This window comes from Pinus tabuliformis, chromosome 4_1, assembly GCF_031772625.1.
Source record: "Pinus tabuliformis cultivar Carrire ecotype Pingquan chromosome 4_1, CPIR1, whole genome shotgun sequence".
Classification (NCBI taxonomy): Eukaryota; Viridiplantae; Streptophyta; class Pinopsida; order Pinales; family Pinaceae; genus Pinus; species Pinus tabuliformis.
The window spans coordinates 887,782,868-887,805,769 of record NC_142303.1 but is presented as its reverse complement, the minus strand read 5'-3'; positions in this window follow the sequence as shown (position 1 = coordinate 887,805,769).

Genomic DNA, 22,902 nt, shown 5'->3' with positions numbered 1-22,902 from the left:
AATACCAAGATTTGTTCCCTACCAAGTTTACGAATTTAAAAGGGATAACAGGAGACCTGGGTGTTATGAAGATCACAATGAAGCTTGATGTGAAGCTGGTTACACAAAGACCTTATCATCTCATTCTGAAGTATAATGAGAAGGTCCAATTGGAGCTAGATAAGATGCTCGCAGTAGGCATCATTGAGCCCATAGAAGAATCTGATTGGGTAAACCCAGTGGTGGTACAAGAAAAGAAGCAAAAGGATGAAATGAGGATATAAGTAGATCTCAGGAAGTTGAATGACGCTTGTCTACATGATTAAGTATTAGACAATGTGGGCGGTCAGGAAGAATATTCCTTCACTGATGGGTTCTCTGGGTACCATTAGATCAAAATTGTGCCAGAGGATAGGAGCAAGAAGACCTTCGCGACTAAGTGGGGATGTTTTCAGTACATTGTAATGCCTTTCGGATTAAAGAATGCGCCTACGATTTTTTTGTACGTAGTCGTTGCAGCATTCAAGGAATTTATTCATAAGTTCCTCGAAGTGTACTTTGATTACTGGACTATGTTTGGGCTGGTGAAACGCCATGTGGCAAGTTTGCGCCTAATGCTAGATACCTGTCGAAGATACCAGATTGTGCTTAATTTGGAGAAATGCTTGTTTTGTGTTCCTTTTGGGACCCTACTAGGTCATGTGGTTTGTAGATAGGAACTAATGGTAGATCCCATGAAGATCGTGGTGATACATAACTTAGAAGCACCGAGGAGTGTGAAACAGCTGCACGCTACCTTACGGCATACTGGATATTACATAAAGTTTATCAAGGGCTATGCCCAGATCACTGCGCCTATGGAGAAGTTGTTGAAAAATGATGTCACACTCTATTGGAACGAGGACTGTAAGAAAAGCTTGGATGTATTGAAGGAAAATATGGTGACTACACTGATTTTAGTCTTCCTGAATTGGAAGAAGGAGTTCCATGTACATCTCGACACGTCATGTATAACACTGGGAGCAGTACTGACACAGGCTAGTGGAGGAGACTTGGACCATCCTATAGCGTTCGCAGGTGGAAGGTTATCTAAGGCGGAGAAGAACTATTCCACCACCGAGCGCAAAGGGTTAGCCATGGTATACACACTCTATAAGTTTAGACACTATTTGATGGGTGGCCATTTTAAGATGTATATGGATCATTCTACGTTGAAATACCTGGTCAATAAGCTTGTGTTGGGGGGAGAATTTGCAGGTGGTTGTTATTGTTCCAGGAGTATGATTTTGAAGTTATTGTGAAACTTGGACAACTGAATGCGGGACTAGACCATCTGGCACACATCGAAATAGGGGAAGAGCCCACTAATTTGGAGGAGGGATTACCTGACACGCAACTATTTGCAGTTCGCATCACGGATGGTCATTTTGAAGATATCATACACTTCCTAACAACAAGAGCTGCTCCAGAAGGATACACCATCCAACAGAAGAAGAAGTTAGTGGTGTACGCAACAAACTTTTCTGTCATTGTTGGGCATCTGTAAAAAATTGGGTTTGATGAAATATTGCGATGATATGTACTAAAGTTTGAAAGGAGCAGTATCCTTACGGATGTTCATGGGGGCACCACGGGAGGACATTATGCAGGGACAGTGACTGTGCAGAAAATTATACGCGTAGGGTTGTGGTGGCCAACCCTCCATTAGGATTCAAAAGCATACTGCAAAGCATGTTATATATGTCAAAGGACTGGGAGGCCATCACAGAGGGATGAGCTGCCTCTGAATCTACAGATGACATTAAAACCCTTTGAAAAATGGGCGATAGATTTTGTGGGACTCATTCAACCCTAAGTGAAGAAGACGGGAGCGAGATACATTATCACCGTGACAAAGTATTTGACTTGATGGGCAGAGGCACAACCTATGAAGGATTGCACAGACACGACTGCTGCAAAGTTCCTCTTTGAGTATGTATTGACGTGATTTGGGTTTCCAAAGATTTTTGATGAGTGATCACAGTTTGCACTTTTTGAATGAGACGATCAGTGCGCTGACGGAGGAATTTCAGGTATATCACCAGAAAAGCATGCCTTATCACCCGCAGGCTAACGAGACGGTGGAAGCATTCAATAACATGCTGAAGAATGCAATGACCAAGGTTTGCAATGCTCAATGAAGTGATTGGGACCTGCGCATACCCACAGTACTATGGGCCTATCAGACAACATGCAAGAAGTTGACTGGACAAACGTCGTTTAGGCTTGTATATGATGTTGAAGCGGTGATGCCCATGGAATACATTGTGCCTAGTCTGTGCATAGTAACACTCACAGGTATGATGGATCGCGAAGCCCTGGAAGAGAGGCTTGCACAACTGGCTGAGCTTGAGGAAGAAAGATTTCTATTGGATTTTACCAACAGGTCTAAAAGCAGCGCAAAAAATCATGGCATGATCAGCACATTAAGTTGCGCACCTTTAAGGTAAATGACCTAGTTTTTTTATATGACAGCAAGTTTGATAAATTTCCAGGGAAATTCAGAATGCATTGGTTAGGGCCCTATGTCATTAAGGAGATTACCAATGGAGGAGCGGTTCAGTTAGTTAAATTGAATGGAGATCCCTTCCCAGGAAAGGTGAATGGCATTCAATTGAAGCCATACACCGGTGGTCCGGCCATGTGACTATATGAAGGTAGCACAGTCTTAGCACTCCAGGTAGCTGAAAGGAGGTGCGGGACTATAAACTACACTGCTCGGGTTGGGGAGCTACGTGATTGGAGGATTGTGTGAAGCAAGGAAGTGTCACAGGGTTTGCGACAGCGCGAAGGGAGCTACACTACCCAGGAAGAAATCGTGCAGGTTGGCTAGAAAGTAGCCATTAAAGTCACTGTTCATGATTTTATGGTAGAAATGCAGCCAAATGGAGCAGGCAACTGGCATTTAAGACATAATTTATGGGTCATATCCTTGAAAATCTACCGCCAATTCAGCATTAATGAACTGAATGTGGGGGGAACGGTCGGATTTGAATTCAAAATTCCCTATAAATTACAGGTGGCTACCCAACGAAAAACACTTGGCATTTTGAACATTGAGTTGTTGAGCTCTTAAGCGCACATGAAACGATAATTCTTCGAGGCTTTAATAGCGAGTCCAGCGTTTGCGAACTTACCATAGACATCATGAGCACTGTTGGTAAGTGTTATGTTGGCACCCACAGAAGCTATAGATATTGAAGAAGTAGAAAAGGAGTCGGTGCCAAAAATTGTTATGGAGGTAGAAGAAGCTACTCCAGAGGTTGTTGAAGTATTAGTGGAAGTCCCTAAATCACCAAGGACGTTGAGACCAAAGCCCACCCCAACCAAGGAGAGTGCGAAGGATAAGAAGGGAAAGTAACCTGCAATACCAGTGCGTGCATCACCAAGAAGAAACCCACCGAAGGACAGGCCCACCGCACAGGAGAAGGGCAAAGCCATCAATCTAGAGCTGGAGGAGGAAGAAATCAAAGACATCCCAATTGATGATGAGGATGTGGGAATAGATGTGGAGGAAGTTGAAGCTTAGTGTGCTAACCCTATCACTCGGTTGCCTGAGTACGTCTGTTTGTGTAAGGGCAAGGCCAAGGTACTAAAATATATCAACGAGAGCAAGGTCCCCTTGCAAACCCCTCTGCTACTAGATGAGATTGTTTTTGAAGGACCGTGCTTGGTGCGGGTTTCTTTGTTAAAACTCGAAGACTGGGACTTGGATGACCATGAGAAGTTCCCACACCTGGCGACCGAGCAACTGATGTGTCGCATTATCGATACAACCACCAGAATGACCGCACTGGAGCCACAGAGGTGGCTCAGAGGAGTAGACAAGGCAAGTCTACTCAACATGCTATGGGTGCCGCACTACAACCACACCCCGATTACAGTCTTAGTCATCAAGCAGCTACTATGTTTGGTGCATGATGGGTGTCTGTGGCTTGAGGGGCCAATACCCATCACAGACAGATTGATCCACAGGATCACATGGTTTTTATACACAGGAGAAAATTCGGCCATGATATTTGGCGGAAAAGGTGGTGAGCAGGCCCTTGTGAAGGCCATGAAGGAGAAGTTTAAGCTGGTGAAGAATCTACGTGGATATGCCATATCAAGCATCAGTGACCTTGTTGTAAAGGTTCCTACACAGATTTTGGCAGGGAAGGTGATGAGGAAGTGTCTGCCAATGAGGTGCCGACACCTGTCGTCGTGCTAGCAGCCCAGTGCATCGAAGGAGTTCAGTTCAATTGGGAAGACTATCTCTACGATGAGTTCCTTGTGAACTTCAGTGAAGCACAGGAGCTTAGCAAGACATTCCACTACACGTGGCTCTTCCTGTCGATTGTGCTAGTGGCATGGGAGATGCCAGAGGATAGTCAATTCCCTTTGGTCGCGCAAGACTTGCTAGAATCAACGAAGTACGCTTCGCTATGGGAGACCAAGGATGCGCAACGCATCAAGGACAACAAGATCTTCTGGATCTTGATGGAGATGAACATCCACATGGCCATCAATCACAAACTGCGGTTGTTGCCTGTGGTGTTTTCCAACCTATAGGGCTATGCAGAGTTTAAAGTAGATTTTCACCATGTGTCCATCAGGGTGCGGATGGACCCTGCGTAGACATGGTATGATTTGCCTTACCTGGCAACGGATGACACCATTGATGCAGTACTTGATCGATGGTCAGCAGAATGGCGCACTACAACAAACTTGGCAGTGGGAGGAAGCAAGTCCGTCGCGCAGTGCAAGAAGGAGGAGGCTAACCTAAAAATGACGTAGCTGGCTGAAAAGAGAAAGAAGGAGGATGCTAACAAGGCCCAATCAGAGCGTGATGTCACTCAGCAGACGGAGAAGCAAACAGGTGGAATAGAGTGGGGCTCTAACAAAGGCGCGAGGTCGCCTTCACCTGAGACAGAAGAAGAGACGGATGAGCAAACAGAGCAGCATGACGCAGACCCACATGTGACATCCTCCCGCATCAAGTGTCCAAGGGAGCAAGAGAAAGGAGGGTCCAAGAAGAAATCCAAGGCCACTAAGACATCAAAATCATGCTCACAGAGAGTGACTTGCACGATATTGGAGACACGGTGCGAGATGTCACCACGGAGGCCATACAACTGTTTGAGCAGCAGCAGCAACTAGTATTGGGGGTTATCCAAATAGGTTTGTAGGAGCTACAGACCCATGCATCGCAGGCTGGCATAGTGCCCACCAGCCTTGCTATCGACACTTTAGAAGCTGTTGCGATGCTATGTGCAAAGGCTTCCAACACGATAGTACTGCCTGATGGAGTGATGACCACGGAGAATGAAGCTGACAGGCCCACTGTCAGTGCCCTCAAGGGAGTAGGGTTGAATCTAGCAGCGCTCCTGGGCGAGGTGCTCCACCTATTGTAGGATGGAGTGATTGCAGAGTTGAGGGCCTGTGAGCACCGCGCTCTACAGGTGATCAGTGAGCAGTGGATTAACAATGAGTATATGGCACTACAGCGAGACTTTTCCATCGCCGCCTTGACCGAGGTGACCACCCAAATAAGCATATAATGCAAGTCGTTGAGGAGGCATGCCGAATGGTTCCAAAGTTTTCCATTTCTAAGGAAGAACTAGTCGAGGTGTGCGTCCGCAAGCTGGCTACAAGGGTGCGTGATGCTCAGATAGAAATGGCGAGGGTTCAGTTGGAGTTGAACCTACAGATGACTGAGTTACAGTTGAGGGCCCAGCTTTCAACTCCACCAAGAGTAAACGAGAAACATGCAACCACTGTCACAGAGGAAATAGCGACAGTTGACAGTGTAGTAGCAGACTACACACAACTTTTTGAGCAGTTGTTCGATGTCCTAACGAGCTTGCAGGAAGACCCTAATGTATAGTGACTGGAGACAAAACCGTGAAAGCTGCAATAATGCTATGATGAGGTCAAAGTCACATCGTGAATCGTCGTGCTCACACAGAGATTAACGAAGCTGCAGGAGGCCAAGCAGCTGAAAGAACAGGTGCATGCAACGCTACACAAGGAAGTAGTGCTAAAGGCGTGACTGAAGCACTGGTTAGATGAGGCTTGCATGGTCAAAGCCTCTATTGAAGGAAAGCTTGTGACTCTACAAGAAACTAAGCAAAAGCTTCAAGCTGACAATTCAAGAGCAGTGACCGAGAAAATGGTTGAAGACGCGAAGTAGGCGGCCACATAGTGCACTGCCCAGGTTGCGGTCATACATGTCGAGCAGGGAGGTCTTCGCACTAAGATCTCCGCATCTGCAGAGTGACTCGAAGGTGAGTCACGATGCTTGTGTTGGGGGCCTGTTGGGAACGGGATCCCCCAAGGACAGTTTTCGGGCTAAAAGCCCATGTTTTGGGTCAAGTTTTGTAATAAAGTGTAAAGTATCCACATTTTATGGTCACGAAGCACGAAGGTGTCATGAGTCATAATGGGTTGTCCACCCTTATTTTGTAAAGTGTAAAGTCAGCTGTAAAGATCTACCCATGGTCCACAGACCATGGGATTGTATAAAAAGAGCTAAGTAAGTAAGCTCTAAGAAGTCATAAGTTGTAGAAGAATCTTGAGCGATAAAGAGAGAATTCAAAAGTTTTGGCTCTTAGTGTAGGTAGAGGCTCTGTAGCTGAGTGCGCAGAGGCCTAGGGTAGAAGTCCGCAGCTGAGAGCGTGGACCCCTGTAGCTATGTGTGCAGGGAGAATAGAGTCTGTAATCATATGAAGATATCAATAAAGAGAAGTATTCTATAAATTTTGTGTCTTTGTTTCCCGTTAATGCATCTTGTCCTATTGTGTATGAATTTCATTTATAATGCTTATGTGGTGCACGAATGTATGTAATTACGTTGGTTAATTGAATGCACGTAAGGATATCTATTTACGCGGTGCTAACTGTGATTTTTTAATAAGATAAGTAAGAAACTTAAGCTATTTTGGGAATCTGAACGATACGCTGCCCTAGCAGCACGAAAGTACCTGAACTATAGGTTAGGGTTGCACATAGGCCAATGGTACCCCTTCATGGAGGTATTGAAGGGCGGGATAAAGGGCTAGACTAACAGAGCCCTAGAACTTAACAACCTGCACGAGAGCAGGAATAGAAGGAATAAATCGACATCACGACCATCTCAGGGTGCGGAAACTTGGTTCCAACATCCCCCCATACTTCTTCGAGTGAGACTTCGGTCCATGCTCTGCAGGCTGATGCCGAAAGAGCCAGTAGTGTAGGGATTTATTTGGCTAACTAATGCTGAACCTAGGTTAGGCCCAACGCAGCCAACAATTAGTCATTCCATTTGTCCTATTCAATGCACCAAATATTGAGGGTTTATATGAATGGTTAGTCATGCCATTTGGCCTATTAATTCTTTAAATTATTTGTGATCTCACTCACTTGATGAAGATCTAGCCTCACTTGAGACAAATCATCTTTGCTCGATACCCTATTCTGATGTCTAGTGCGTCATGTGAATGTTTGAACGTAAGTTTGACTTTGAGATTGTTGTCAACTATAATTCTTTTGTCTTCTCCCAGTAGGTGGAAATCCATATAGGAAACATTTGTCATATTCCCATATGCTCTAGTTGATTTATCTCTCATGGAATTTATTATAACCTTGAATTTGGTTGTATAATGTTAATGAGATTTCAGAAAGTTTCATATTTCGTAGATCATTCAAATTGAATCAAAGTTATAAAGAAAAATGTATAGAATAGAGAGAGTTAACTTATTTTTTATTCATGTAGCTTTGATGGTTATTATTTAAAAATATTATTGTATTTATTCACTAGTGGGTGGGAAAATGATTGAAAGAGAAGGTAACAAACTATCAAAAGGATGCAATTCTTGTGGCTCAACATTGTTGGAGAGAAAGTTTCCCTAAGGTAAGGGTTGACAACCTCAACAGAGCAAAACAAGATAATCAACAAAGATTAGTCAAGAAATCATTCCAAACATATGAATTACTAAAAGTGGAATTGGAAACATACCTCGATGTCCTACGTTTAATGATGTTCCCGTAGGGTCCAAACCATTTACTTCCTGAAGAATGAGCAAGCTTGCAAGTCAATTCACAAAAGCACATACATGATAGATAATTTAATGTGCATACATAAAATATATGTTAGATCATCATATATAAGCATATAAATTACTAATCATGAGACAATAACATATTAGGAACAAGACATGAACTTATTTATTGATTAACATCAATAGGTACAAGAAAGGTACAACCTGATCCAAGCCAAAGAACAAACGAAGCCTTCCACTGGATCCATCTAGTCCGAGCCATGAAGATAACCTCTGTAACAAATGCAAGGAGATGATATAAATATGATGAACATATTTGCAAAGGAAACCAGGGTTTCCATAGAGACTGGGAGTGCAGGAGGAATGGGTAAATCAAACTTAATCTGGGAGAAAAATGGGTACAATGTTGATAGACCTTCTCTTATGTCTTTTAGGCCTACCCAAGGGGTGTATATATACCACCTAAAATTAGTTAATCTAGTTGTGCTACAGGCTCTTGTAGGTGGGCTCTCAGTGAAACCCATGAACCACACTCGAAAAATAACATATTATTTTAGTATTTCATATTTTAAAAGGTATATGTGGGTATAGAGTTATAAGACCTGCGTATGTACGCATTTTAGTGTGGGAAGAGTCACGTATGGAATTTGAAATATTTTTTTTAATATAAGATCAAGTCTACATGGGAAAATCTTTCCCAAGGCCATATAAGAGCATCAAGTCTACAGGAGTGCTAAATGATCCTATAACATATGCCCCCTAATATATGAGCTCAGAAGGGGTATGTGATGGCCAAAATATATTAAGTATATAGAGAGGAGTCATCCGAAACCCAGGAGGAGATCACTAGATTCTAGCTTACTGAATATGTGTGGAAGGAGTTAGAAATAAAACTCATGTCTGAGGCAAGCATACCCATGCTCAAAAGTAATAAATCATGTTTGTTGATCAAGTATAAAGCAGATCCAAAATGTATACATAAGTGACCAGAAGGAGTTGTAGAATCCATAATGGATCATCAGATCATAGCCGCAAAAGAACACAACAAATATATGTCTCAATATCACATATAGAATAATAAATCATTAATTATGCTAGAAGACTATCTAATCAATGGTGTTGCATAATTGATCCTCAATAAAAGTACCAAGTCATATAGGTGGAATAATGGTACTACATAAACTCGGGTGCCAACATATAAGATGCTGCTGTGAAGGACTACAACATATAAAGGTGGAAGATGTCATTGGCAGAAAACTGAAGGAGATGTCAAGTGAACCAAAAAGCTAACCCAACCCGAGGTCTTCATCGATCACAAATGGTACATTTCTACACTATGGGAATAAATGAGTTGAAGTCGACCATGTGAGAAATCATTTGATTACTGGTCATTGATGTATCGTTAACAAACGTGAAACAACTCACCAATAATGATAATGAGTGTCAAGGTACCCTAGTACAATCTAACAAGTTTGAATAAATGTGTTGAATTAGAACACTTGAAAGAATCTACCAATCAGGAGACAATGATGTATTCTCACAGTCGCTAGTGGATGAGTCGGCCACTAATGATTGCAAACCCCAAGGTACTGAAAAAAGGACTCTAGACCTTATTCCTAGAGAAATGAGTTAGATTTTATTGGAAAAAATCTGTTGGAAGAAAGAAATTAAGGAATCCCACATCAACCAACGTGAGTGTAACCTGCAGACTAATAATTTGGAAGGACTTAGACGAATAGAGATGAAGTAACCATTTTGAAGTTCATTTCTGTAATATAAAAGATGTGGCTAGCACACGGTAGAAATCCTCTGAACCAACCAATAACGAAATATGGCACGGAGCTGGTGAATCCACCAGTAGGGTCAAATGGAAACCAAGGTATTGCATAAATCCCAATGTGTGATAATGTGAGCTGACGTCGAATACAAAGGAAATCACTCAGTCTATGTTAGGTCCATGTAATACTATTGTATTCCATTATTATTATTGTCATTGTAGTCCCTTATTGTTGTTGTTGTGCCCATGTTGTCCTCATATTTTTATTATTGTGCCCCATAGAAGCCCACTATTGTTATTGTTGTGCCCTTAGATTATTATTGTTATGTTGGCTCTGATTATATTGTGACCCCTTAGACTCCTATATATAGAAAGGAGGTCTAGTCATTTGTATCATCCACAAATTTTTGACTTGTGTATTTTAGAGGAGGTTTCCCCCTCAAAGAGGCTTATTTTGAAATCATTTATCTGTCTTTTCTTCTATTTTGTGAGTTGGTTGCATAACATTTGGTGTCAGAGATTTGGATTCTAGGATTTCGCTGCTTCAAATAGGTCATCAAGGAATTTTCTCTATATTTTTTTTCTACAAAGTTTCAGAAGCTAAAATTAAAACCCATTTGAGCCGAAATCTTTATGAAACTTGGGTACAAATATCTGATCTTGTATCGCTATATTTTCAGAGATATGATGTAAGAAAGTTAGGGTTTTTGCAGGCTCCTAAATTATATCTCAAACAGGTGACTTGGGGAAATATTCATAACGTTTTCTTTGAGCATTAGAGTGAAATTTCTTAAAAATGTACAAAAATAGGATGAACTTTAGTTTTCTGTGTATCGTGTCCAGGTCTGAAGGTCAAAAAAGTAACATGTGGAACTTTGTAAAAGTTCACTCTACTGAACTAGTCTATAATCAGGTCATCGTGGGAGATTTGAAATAACTTTTTCTTGGAGAATCCAATATTGATCAGACTTGTAAGGTTGGAAAGAGGACTCAGAGGGATAGCTAGGGACGAAATTTCAAACCTTGGAGATCTGAAATTACAAAGATACAATAGATTCAATATCGAGCTCCTACAAAGCGAAAAAAGGTGTGTAGTCTTTTTAAAATTTTGCATAAGTTTGGTTTGAAAAATTAGTTTGAAGGAATTCAAAGGGCATAGTGAAGCATAATTATCATTAATTGATGCCCCGAAGAAAGAAAATGGAAACACCTAGTAAGCAACTTGAAAGCTCTAGCATGACTCATGAAGAAGAGGAAGAAATGCAACATGATATATCAAAATTACGAGACCAAGTGCAACAAATTTCACTCTCACAAAAAGTAACAGAAGCTAAGATGGATGGTTTAAAGAAAGGCATGGAAGCTAAGATGAATGGCATGGAATCTAAGATGAATGGTGTGGAAGCTAAGATGGATGGCGTAGAAGCTAAGATGGATGGTTTAGAAGTAAACATTAAAGATTTGAAGAAAGACATGGAAGGTTTGAAAGGAGGTTTAGATGGTTTGAAAAATTAGTTTGAAGGAATTCAAAGGGCATAGTCAAGCATAATTATCATTAATTGATGCCCCTAAGAAAGAAAATGGAAACACCAAGTAAGCAACCTGAAAGCTCTAGCATGACTCATGAAGAAGAGGAAGAAATGCAACATGATATACCAAAATTACGAGACCAAGTGCAACAAATTTCACTCTCACAAAAAGTAACAGAAGCTAAGATGGATGGTTTAAAGAAAGGCATGGAAGCTAAGATGAATGACATGGAATCTAAGATGAATGGTGTGGAAGCTAAGATGGATGGCGTAGAAGCTAAGATGGATGGTTTAGAAGTAAACATTAAAGATTTGAAGAAAGACATGGAAGGTTTGAAAGGAGGTTTGGAAAGTTTCTATAAGAAATGCTTCTTAATGTTGAAAAGGTAGTACAGGAAACTCATAATGAGAACAAAAGAAATGTTAGTCATGATTTCAAAGCCTCTAACATTTGATTGAAGACCCAACATGTTCCAAATATCAATATGAGGAAGTTTGATGGCAAGGATCCTGTAACATGGATACTACATATGGAGCAATATTTCTATATCCATAATGTGCAAAACACACAAAAGGTATGCATTGTGACTTTATATTTGGAACCCAATCAGTTTGTATGGTATCGATGGCTTTGCTCTCGTAAAAAAATTGTCACTTGGGAAATTTTTACGGAAGAAATGATAGAAAATTATGAGGATACAAAAAGAAACACCTTATTTAGCCAATTGATAAATCTCAAAAAAAGGGTTCAATGGTGGAGTACATTGAGGACTTCCAAAAATTGAATATAAGGGTAAAATATATTCCAGAGGAGCATAGGATTGATGTGTTCATAGGGACTTTAAAGAATAGAATCCAACATGAGGTGTGCCTTTGGGAACCTGATTCATTGGAGAAGGCATTCAGGTTGGCAAAAAAAAACGAAAGCAAAATTATGGCAACAAGGAAGCCTACCAATCACAACTATAAAGATGGAAGTGTTGTTGCCACTAGCCTTCCACAACCCAAAAGTTGACACCACAACAATTTGAAGAAAAAATAGCAAAAGGGATTTGTTACAGTTGTGATAAAAAATACATTAAAGGTCATAAGTGTGTTGAGAATAAATTATTTTACATAGATTGTGAAGAGGAATAAGAAAAGGAACAAGAAACATCAAAATAAGAGGATACACACTAGGAACAAACCCTAGAGAAAGAAGAAATGAATCTGACCATATCTTGTAATGCATTGGCCAGAATTACCACTCCTCAAACCATCAAAATAGAAGAAAATATCAAGAAGAAAAAGGTAATAGTGTTGATTGATTCGGGTAGTACCCATAATTTTATTCATTGTAAGATAGCGAAAGAATTGAATTGCTTCCTATATCCAACACCAGAGTGTCAAGTGATGGTTGCAAATGGAGGAACCATAAATTTCTCTAGAAAGTGCCATAATATCAAGCTATCCATGGGAGAATATGTGTTGAATAGTCGAATGATTTCCATTCCAATGGGTGGTGCTAATGTAGTACTAGGAGTCCAATGGTTACAATCTTTGGTTACGATAGCTTTTAATTTTCAAGAACTTTTCTTGAAAAAAAAATCAGAATGAAAGGAAGTTGAATGAAGGGGTATCACAGAGAAACCGGGAAATGTAATCAGATATAACGGCATGAGAAATATTCTAAAGAAATAACAACGTGGCATAATTGCACAATTATGTTCCCTAGAGGTTCCCACATCAAAATCATCTATTTCTCCTGATCTCCAAAAGTCTTGGAAAATCATTCCAAGGTATTTGAGACTCCCAAAGGCCTCCCACCTATTCGTGATCATGATCATGCTATTAATTTGATTCCATGAAATGTTCCTCCAAACATCAGGCCTTACAGATATCCCTATGCCCAAAAGAGTGAAATTGAACGTATGGTTTCAGAAATGATAGAGGATGGTATAATTCAACCTAGTCAAAGTTCTTTCTCTACTCTAGTAGTATTGATGCACAAGAAGGATGGATCATGGTGCATGTGTCTGAATTATAGGGAGCTCAACAAGCTCACTATTAAAGATAAATTTCCCATTCCTGTCATTGATGAAGTATTGGATGAATTGCATGGAGAAACTTACTTCACCAAGTTGGACCTTCATTTAGGATATCATCAAATCAGAATGAAGACTGAAGACATTTTGGAAACAACATTTAAAACTCATGAGGTTCATTACGAATTTTTGGTCATGCCTTTTGGCCTTACCAATGCACCTTCTACATTTCAAGGTTTGATGAATTCTATTTTCAAACCCTTCCTTAGAAAATTTGTGTTCGTATTTTTTGATGATATACTAATTTACAAGTCTTGGAAGGATCATCTTCAACTTGTTGATAGAGTGATCAAACTATTGGAGGAGAAACAATTATATGAAAAAACATCCAAATATTTCTTTGGAGTACAAGAGGTGGAATATTTGGGTCATATTGTATCTCATTAAGGTGTTAAGGTATACCCTAGAAAAATTAAAGCCATTAAGAAATGGAAATTCCCCACATCCATAAAGCATCTGCGAGGATTTCTTGAGTTTACAGGGTATTATTGCAGGTTTGTTAAGAATTATGCGAGAATAATAACACCTCTAACAACATTATTGAAGAAAGATGCATTTTCTTGGGCTCCAGAAGCAAAAAAAGCCTTTGAACATCTTAAAGAGGCAATGTGCCAATCACCGGTCTTAGCTATGATGGACTTCACAAAAACCTTTATTGTCGAATGTGATGCCTTAAGAAATGGAATTGGTGTTGTTTTAATGCAAGAAGAAACACCCATTACTTTTGAAAGTCATCCAATCAAAGCAAAGTATTTACACAAAGCTATTTGTGAGAAGGAAATGCTGGCAATACTTCATGCACTTAAGAAAAGGCGACCTTACCTAATGGGAAGACACTTCAAGGTAAAAGCAGATCATGATAGTCTTAAGTACTTTTTAGAAAAAAGATTATCTTTAGAAGAGCAACAAAAATGGGTCAAAAAGATGTTGGGTTATGAATTTGAAATCATCTGCAAAAAAGGGAAGCAAAATGTTGTTGCAGATGCACTCTCAAGAAAGCATGAGGATGTGGAAGCATTTCTTTGGCCATTTATATTATCCAACCAGATTGGATAAACGAAGCAAGGGATGAATGGAAGAATGGAGAAGAAGTGTGGGAACTCATTCAAAAGTTGCAGCAAGATCCTAGTACATATAATACATTTAGCTCGAAAAATGATTTGTTATGGTACAAAGATCGTTTATACCTCTGTAAGAATTCCCAACTAAAACAAAAGATTCTTCTATAATTTCACACGTGCCCCTTAGAAGAGCATTCAGGATTTTTAAAAACTTACCAGAGGGTTAAGAAGGAATTTTTTTTGGATGGCCTTAACTCTGATATTCAAAAGTTTTTGGCAGAATTTTGGTTTGCCAACAAAATAAATTTGAGACAATTAAGACTCCAAGTCTATTACAAACTTTATCCATCCTAAGTCAATGTTGGGAGGAGGTTTCAATGGATTTTATCACAGGTTTACCCAAGTCTGAAGGAAAGAGTGTCATCATGGTGGTACTTGATAGAATTACCCATTATGCACACTTTTGTGCATTATATCATCCATTTAAAGCCAGTACAGTTACTACTGCATTTATGGAAACAATTCCAAAGCTACATGGAAACCCAAAGATTATTGTAAGCGACAAAGATCCTATTTTCACTGGAAATTTTTGGACATAATTATTTTTTTGTCTCAGTACTCAGTTAGCTCATAGCTCATCTTATCATCCCCAATCTGATGGGAAAACTGAGATAGTGAACACATGTTTGGAAGGATATCTTCGTTTCTTTGTATATGATAAACAGACACAATGGGTCAAATGGTTGCCTCTGGCTAAATGGTGGTATAACACTTCCTTCCATACTAAAACAAAAGTATCCCCATTTCTGACACTTTATGGATATCATCCACCATCCATCAGATCATATTTAAGAGAAAATTCTAAGGTTCAAGCAGTGGAAGATCACAATGAGCATAAAAAAAATTCTCCAACTCTTAAAAGATAACCTGAATTTGCCACATAATGGAATGAAACAACATGCAGATCAACATCACAGTGAAAGAAGCTTTGATGTAGGTGACTAGATATTTCTACAATGACAACCATACAAACAAATGTCCCTCAAGCAAGATAAGAAGGATAATAAATTATCACCAATGTATTATGGTCCGTACAAGGTGTTGCAAAGGATTGGTACTATGGTATACAAATTGGAACTTCCTACATATTCCCGAGTGAACTCAATTTTCCATGTTTCATGCTTAAATAAGGTTATAGGTGACAAGCTCCTAGTTCAAATAATATTTCTAGAACTTGACGAGGAAGGAAAAATCATATTGTAACTTGAAGCAGTCACTGAAACAAGAACTCGACAACTACGAAATTGATCAATTTAGAGTATCTCATCAAGTGGAAGAACTTACCTGCTAAAGATTCCACATGGGAGGATGAGAATTTCATACAGAAGCAACCATAACTACTCAAGCATTGATGACAACATTTTTTTGAAGGAGAGGATCATGTTAGGTCCCTGTAATACGAGTGTATTCCCTTATTATTATTGTCATTGTAGCCCCTTTTTGTTATTGTTGTGCCCATGTTGTCCCCATATTGTTATTATTGTGCCCCATAGAAGCCCACTATTGTTATTGTTGTGCCCATACATTATTATTGTTATGTCGGCTTTGATTATATTGTGACCCCTTAGACTCCTATATATAGAAATGAGGTCTTGTCATTTGTATCATCCAAGAATTGTTCATTTGTGTAATGTAAAGGAGGTTGCCACCTTGAAGAAGCTAATTTTGAAGTCGTTTATCTATCTTTTATTCTATTTTGTGAGTTGGTTGCATAACAGTCAAAGACCCATAATATTGATCGATGTTGAGCACAAGGTCACTTATAAATGATATATATAGGGCGAGGGTGCAAATCTAGGTCTACTCTCAAAGGAATTTGTCGGAGTCGATAAGAGCAGACCTGCGAGTAAGAAGTCAATGGGGACCTCCTTAACCAACAGAAGTGAAGGACCAAATAGATGATGTGATACTGAAGATAACTTGACAGACTAGGTATGGCCGACAGAAATGAGTCAAGGGACACTGTAAAATCGCTGACAACAGGTTTACTTCCCTTGAACAAATGCATGATTTGATGTCAATTTATGGTAACATACGATAACTTTGTATAAGTTTTCAATGCAGGAGGCATTAGAAAAATTTCCATATGATTGGAAGAGATAACCAACTGGAGGAGGACTGATTCAAGAACAAGGTTATGGCTTCTTTTTTACGATTATGGACCCGCCAACATTTAGGGGATCTCCTCAGTATGAAATTCCAACTAGACCTCACACCATTTGGTGTAGGAGTCCCATCTGGTATGATGGCCCATTTGCCATTATCTTAAATATATGCCTTAGCTCTTTCTTTCCAACATGTGAGAGTGGTTTGCTTTGTCTTCGAACATCGAGGTTCCCGTTCCTAGTGAGTGCTAGTGTTACTTGTGTCAAGGTTCTTTCACCACACAGGGAGAGGGTGGAAGTGAGTCTCTAGTTGAAAGGGAAGAGTCCCAACTCTCTCAGAGACGCACAACACAACAGGACATGCGCAACTTCCGGCAGAGTAGTCCACATAGATGTGGCAGTCACAAACACACAATGAACAGATAGCATGTAGAATACCCAACGGAATAGTCCACGTGAGTGCGACGGTCATTATAACAAGTTTATGGGAATGGTTCTCTCTAGTGTCTGGCAAGGTAGCCCACATGGTCAAGGCAACGTTAACAAATTATACAACACATTTTCATAAGCATATGCATTAGAACAACCAAAATAATTCAACTATCTTAACAGAGGTTAAAGAAACATGCATTACAAGTGTTCAAAGAATAGTCTTACAAACAATTACAATACATGTGTGAAAATGTGTTGGCCTATTAACAGGCTTTTGAATTAAGCGAAAGCTCCAAGACTCATTATTGCACCATACATCACTAAACCCGTAAAGCAGGGTGTTGGAGCCACTTCTCTCTCCTCAAAGAAAAGATTACAGACTCTCAAGGCTATGTGGGAGGAGCCAAGGTGAAAAGTCTTTTGCATGTACAAATGAGGGGTATTTATAGCCAAGGGTAAAATTGGCCCTTGTGATTGTTCGACTTACATGACTCTTCAACTTTACGTGACCCTTCAAATTTACATGTGGGTCTCTTGGATTTCCACGTTACATTACATTAATTACAATAGTATGGCCCACAATATTGATGTGGCCGAGATGACTCATGACATGACTCAACATGACAAAGCTCGTATGTTCATGTTGATGGTGGTGTCCATGTTGAGCTGCAGTGCTTATGAGTGATGAATGTGCTTTTGGTGTATCATAGCTTCATCTCCAGATGGTCTTGGTGTTCACTTGATGTTTGCATGTGCATGTTCCTCCTTCGCTTGTACTTTGACATGCTTCATGTGTTCGTCCATTTACAAAGAAATCTCCTTGCTTGCATTCCTCATTCATACATTAACAAAAAAATCTTCTCGCATGTATTCCTTATTCATTCCTTCAAGAAACAATGTCCTCACATGCATTCCTTATTCGTCCGTTTGTGAACAAACATCCTTGCATGTGCTCTCCTTGTTCATCATGTTCGTTGTTGCGTCATGTATCATCCATGTACGTATATCTGTAATCACTTATGACAATATGGCACCAAATCTAGAAATCACCTAGTCTACCATGATCCATTATCTTTCACTTTAGGATGCAGATGACCTTGAGAGAGGAGAAGGCTCTTGAAACTACGCAAGTCATATTTCAAGCTGGGATGCAGGCTTTGGGCACTTCCAATGAAAATTACGCAGAGGTCACTAGGAGACTGATATGGGTAATTTGTATCAGCAGTGGCTGTCCATGGGATTTGGCTCGGCTTTGGGGCAAATCTGTGTAATTTTTTTATTGAAGCAATGCAAGTAGCAGAGGGGTTGGCAGCAAAAACTGCGTAATTTCTCCAGGGAGCTCATAGCGGGCTGAAAGAGTCTACTGGAAAAAATGTGTGATTGCTGGGAGGCTGGTCTACTAAACATCCTTTCGCATTTTCTAAGCTAAGAGGGATGCTAGGCAGCTAGGTGACTTCTCATTAAAACTGCACAGTTTTCGAGGTGAGCAGCAAGCTGGCTGACTGGGTGACTCACTGGAAAAAATGCACAATTTTTTGAGGGAGACTGTGACATAGACAAGTTGTTTGTCCAGCATGTCTGCGCAATTTCTTCAGTCAGTAGAGCGGGAATGCTTTGCAAATTTTGCGCAATTTTTTGGGGGAGTGAGTCTCGGGGTCACTGCCTGGTCAAACTCTTTGGTTGACCAACTAGAGGCTCAGTTTATGTGCTTGTGTGAAGCACAAATTGAAATGGCTCGCTCAAAAACTTCTGCGTTGTTTTGGGTGAGAGTCGTTTGAGTCGATTCCAGGTTGCACAGTGCAGATTGCCTGGAAGGCAGCCTCAAGCTCTGTGCAATTCTGGGCAACAATACATAATCATTAAGAGTTGAAACTGCGCAATGCAGCTTAGTAGTTGTCCGACTATTGGAGGATGGTCCAATCAACATAACTTTAACAAAATGACCAAGTGTGTGAATGAGTGAACTCGTGCATGTGTGACCTTGCGAACACACACTCAACATGAATTGATGAAAAGACACCTCGAACCATCAAGACAACGACACTCAGTTTGATTGACCGACGATGCAAGTGACAAGTGCGACACTTGTGATAGATCGTTGAATGAACGTGATGACACTTGCACAACAGTGCATACAACATCGTGTCTGAGTGTGATAGATGTGTACATAGCGAACATAACTCAAACACAACCTTAATCATCACTTGAATGAGGTCGCAAGCATGACATAGAAATCAACATGCCGAAGACGATAGTTCATCAAACAAGTGAAAAGGAAGCAAGACATGTAGAAGAAACACATGAGATGAATTTTCATGGTTGGACACATGCATGTTACTGAGGATAGGATGATATGACAATGAAAGGCAGTCCTTCCAACTCAACTAAGAGGTGTACTTCAAAATATGTTCTTACTTACCATACTTACCCTCAAGATGATCATGTATCCGATGGAGTTTGCATGCATCTTTTCCATTGATTGGTTCCTTGGTCCCTCTCCTCAACTCCTTGGAAGTGATTTCAACATGTCACCCTTTCTTGTAGTCACTAAGAGGTATATCTAAGCAATTTCAATGGACAGTGACTATTGGAATGAGGCCCTAGGAGGCCCGTTTGCACAGTTTATGCATGCAAGACAAGCAAGACAACTTGGACAACATTGCATAGTTTTTAGGCTTAGGGCACTACTATGGGACAAGGGTCTTGGGAGGAAAAATCTGCACAATTTCTAAGTGTAGTGTAGCTAGACTGCTCTACGCATTTATGGAGAGAAGTGCTAGATGGTGCCTCTGCAAGCTACGGGATTTCAACAGGCAAGGGAGGTTGGTGTCTCTATGCACTGCGGGGTTTGACCAGGCAAGGGAGGAATCTTGAGGGTTGTAGAAGCAAAGCACACAGTTCCGGGAAGATGGACGAGGCTAGGTTTCCTAGAATAATGACTAAGTATGAGATTAGTGAAACATATGTAAACATTGATAGGACTTGATTGTGATTTCACACGGACACTTAGTGACACAACGTAGACCATCCAGAATGCATAAGACATAATTTTCTTGATGCAACAAAATTCGTGATGTGAGTGTGTGAGGTGATTGTGAAACATGTTTATGTGATGACAACCACTCATATGCACACAATTCCCTTGAAGCAATAAAGCATTCCCTTTTCATGACAAACAAAAACCCCTATGCCCAAATATGACACATGTTGCATGAAAATGAGAACACGGACAACTCTTAAGATCAAGGAGGGGAGCTTGAAATCATCATCTTACCAACAAGCGACCAAGGATAATCAATTGTAAGATCTAAGGTAGGCTCCAAAATGTGCATGCGAGCCAAAATTTTGGAGGGTGGTCGTAGCCACTACAACACTTGGTGACACATTGGTAGAAATCCAACTCTTTCAATGAACCTTGTTCCATGAGAAGTGAGTCTAACCCTTCTAGAAGTATTGTTAAATTCATTGATCATGATGGCTTCCACACTAGCTTGTGTGAAATATGTACTCCATACCATTCTCTTGATCGGTCAGCACACATTCCAAGCCAAGTCAACTTATTTATTTCAATTGGGGATGAGGGGTATATTGGTGCACAAGTAATATAACTGTCAGAGTTTAAGTTTCATCTTTGGTGTTGCTCCACTGCTAGCAGGCCTAGATGATACCCTGACAGAGTCACACAGGAACACAAGCATCACTCCACTTCCAGCAAGCCTGGTCAGTACCTCAAAGGAGTTACTTGCATCACCTCCCTACGTAGGAAGCCTTTCTCTTCATTCGCCTTATTCATTTTTCATTTTTTTTTCAATAACTATGCATAGGAACTTATTTATTTCAGAGGTGGAAGAGGGATCCCAACTTATTAAGAGCAGAAGAGGTTGTTCCTTATGAGAAGTATGTTATGTATACCTCTAACATACTTGTTAAGGTTTTCCCCCTCACCTTACTCTACTTGACTGAGATGACAAGGGTTAAACAAAAGGACTGAATAGAGTAAGCAGTACTAGTTAACAATGCAAGTGTTTTTTTCACCAAGACTCACTCTAAACCGAACATATTTTCCATCAAGGCATCATCGACTGAAGAAAACAAGTTCTTCATTAAGATAGAGGAAAACAAATAATCAGATGTTGATAGCTGTACAAGTCCTCTTAGATTCGCCTAGTTTATCTTGAGAGCTAAACACATTTTCACAATGGGCTAACTTACAGGTACAAGCAAGCAAAGAAAGAAAAAAGAAAAAAGCAAAAGTAAAGTGATAGAAAAACAAGTAAGAAAATCAAGAAAGAAAGAAAACCAAACCAGGCAAGCAAGAAAGCAAACATGCGAACTAGAAAGCAAAGCAAAGCAAGAGGAAAAGACTACTCCTACTCCTATGCTAAACAATGCATGGGCCTACACACGTGAAGTGATATTTCCAATGTAGCCACCAGTGCATTGGATGGCCCATGTTGGTGAAGGCATGGTACGCGAGAAGTATAGTCTAGTGAGCTAGAAAACATAAAAGATATAAAAATGAAGATCAATACGCTCCGAGTTCTAAAACTTCCACAGAAAAGAAAAGAGTGAATGCATAAGACAGACATTCTCGTGACTTAACATGGTGTTGTGACATACTGCGTGTAGATGATAAACATGCACACTCTTTGTACGACGACATACGAGCGAACATGAGAAAGACCAAAAAATCATGCTTTGCAAGCATTCTTGTTGTGTAAGATTTCTCCAAAGCTTGAGCGATAGGATCATGTGATTTCGGTGGAGGAAGGGAAATCTGTTTGTTGGATTGATCTTCAGTGCATACAGATGAGTGATGAGGAGCCTTGGTGCTTCAAAAATTTTATAATCAGAAGTGGAACCAACCTCAGGACAATGAGGGCTTGACATAACCATTAGCCCAGGTTAAAGTGCCTCGACAATTTGCGGGGTTTCAACTCTGTCAATGGGTAGATCATCGGAGACCAATGGCTTAGACAGATTAATAGTGAGTGAATCAACATCATGAAAAATGAAGTAGTATGGGGATCATGAAAACCATGATCAGAAAATTTAGGATGTTCGTTGGCATCCTCATGATTTGATTAATCATACAGAGGGGTAGATGAGAAGAAAGAATGTTCACCCTCTACGTTTCCAGAAAAAGTAGAAGAAATGTCAAGTGGATTATTGATGAAAGCTTTGTCCTCTTTGCTACCGAATGTCAAACTAACATTGGGTGTGTTCTGTGAATGATTGGAAGTAGGTGCATCCATGGATGAATTTTCAAAAGGGAAATCATAGATAAAAAAATCACGAGAGATGTCAGGAAAAGGAGGAGGAGGCGTGGATAGAAGGAGGTCATCCTTTACCGCAAGTTCATGTTCAGATTCTGGCACACACTCATCATGAATGATAACAAAGGTTCGCTGTGCAACATCAACTCCATCAATAGATCGATCCTCGTTTACAACATGTGTGGAGTCTGGAATGGAAGAACACAGGACAATACAATCTGGAGGATCAATGGAACGTGGGGATAGAGGTTGAGGGAACAAATCCACGTGTCAACAAGCAGTCTTGCAAGCCAAATCTACAGAGATATCAAGAGCAGGTGGGGTAGGAGGATGTGACAGTTGAATAAACATGTGTGCATGTTCTCCCACATCACTCTACGGGGGTGGAGTTTTTTTATGAGGGGAAGGTGGACAATCACTTGTGACAGCCACTTGTCTTCTTGTGCTTGTGCAACTCCATCACCGAAGTATGCTTAGCGGGGTTTGAACTTAAATTGATTTTGGGATAAAGTGATTTGGTAAGGCAATATTCGAATCTTTCC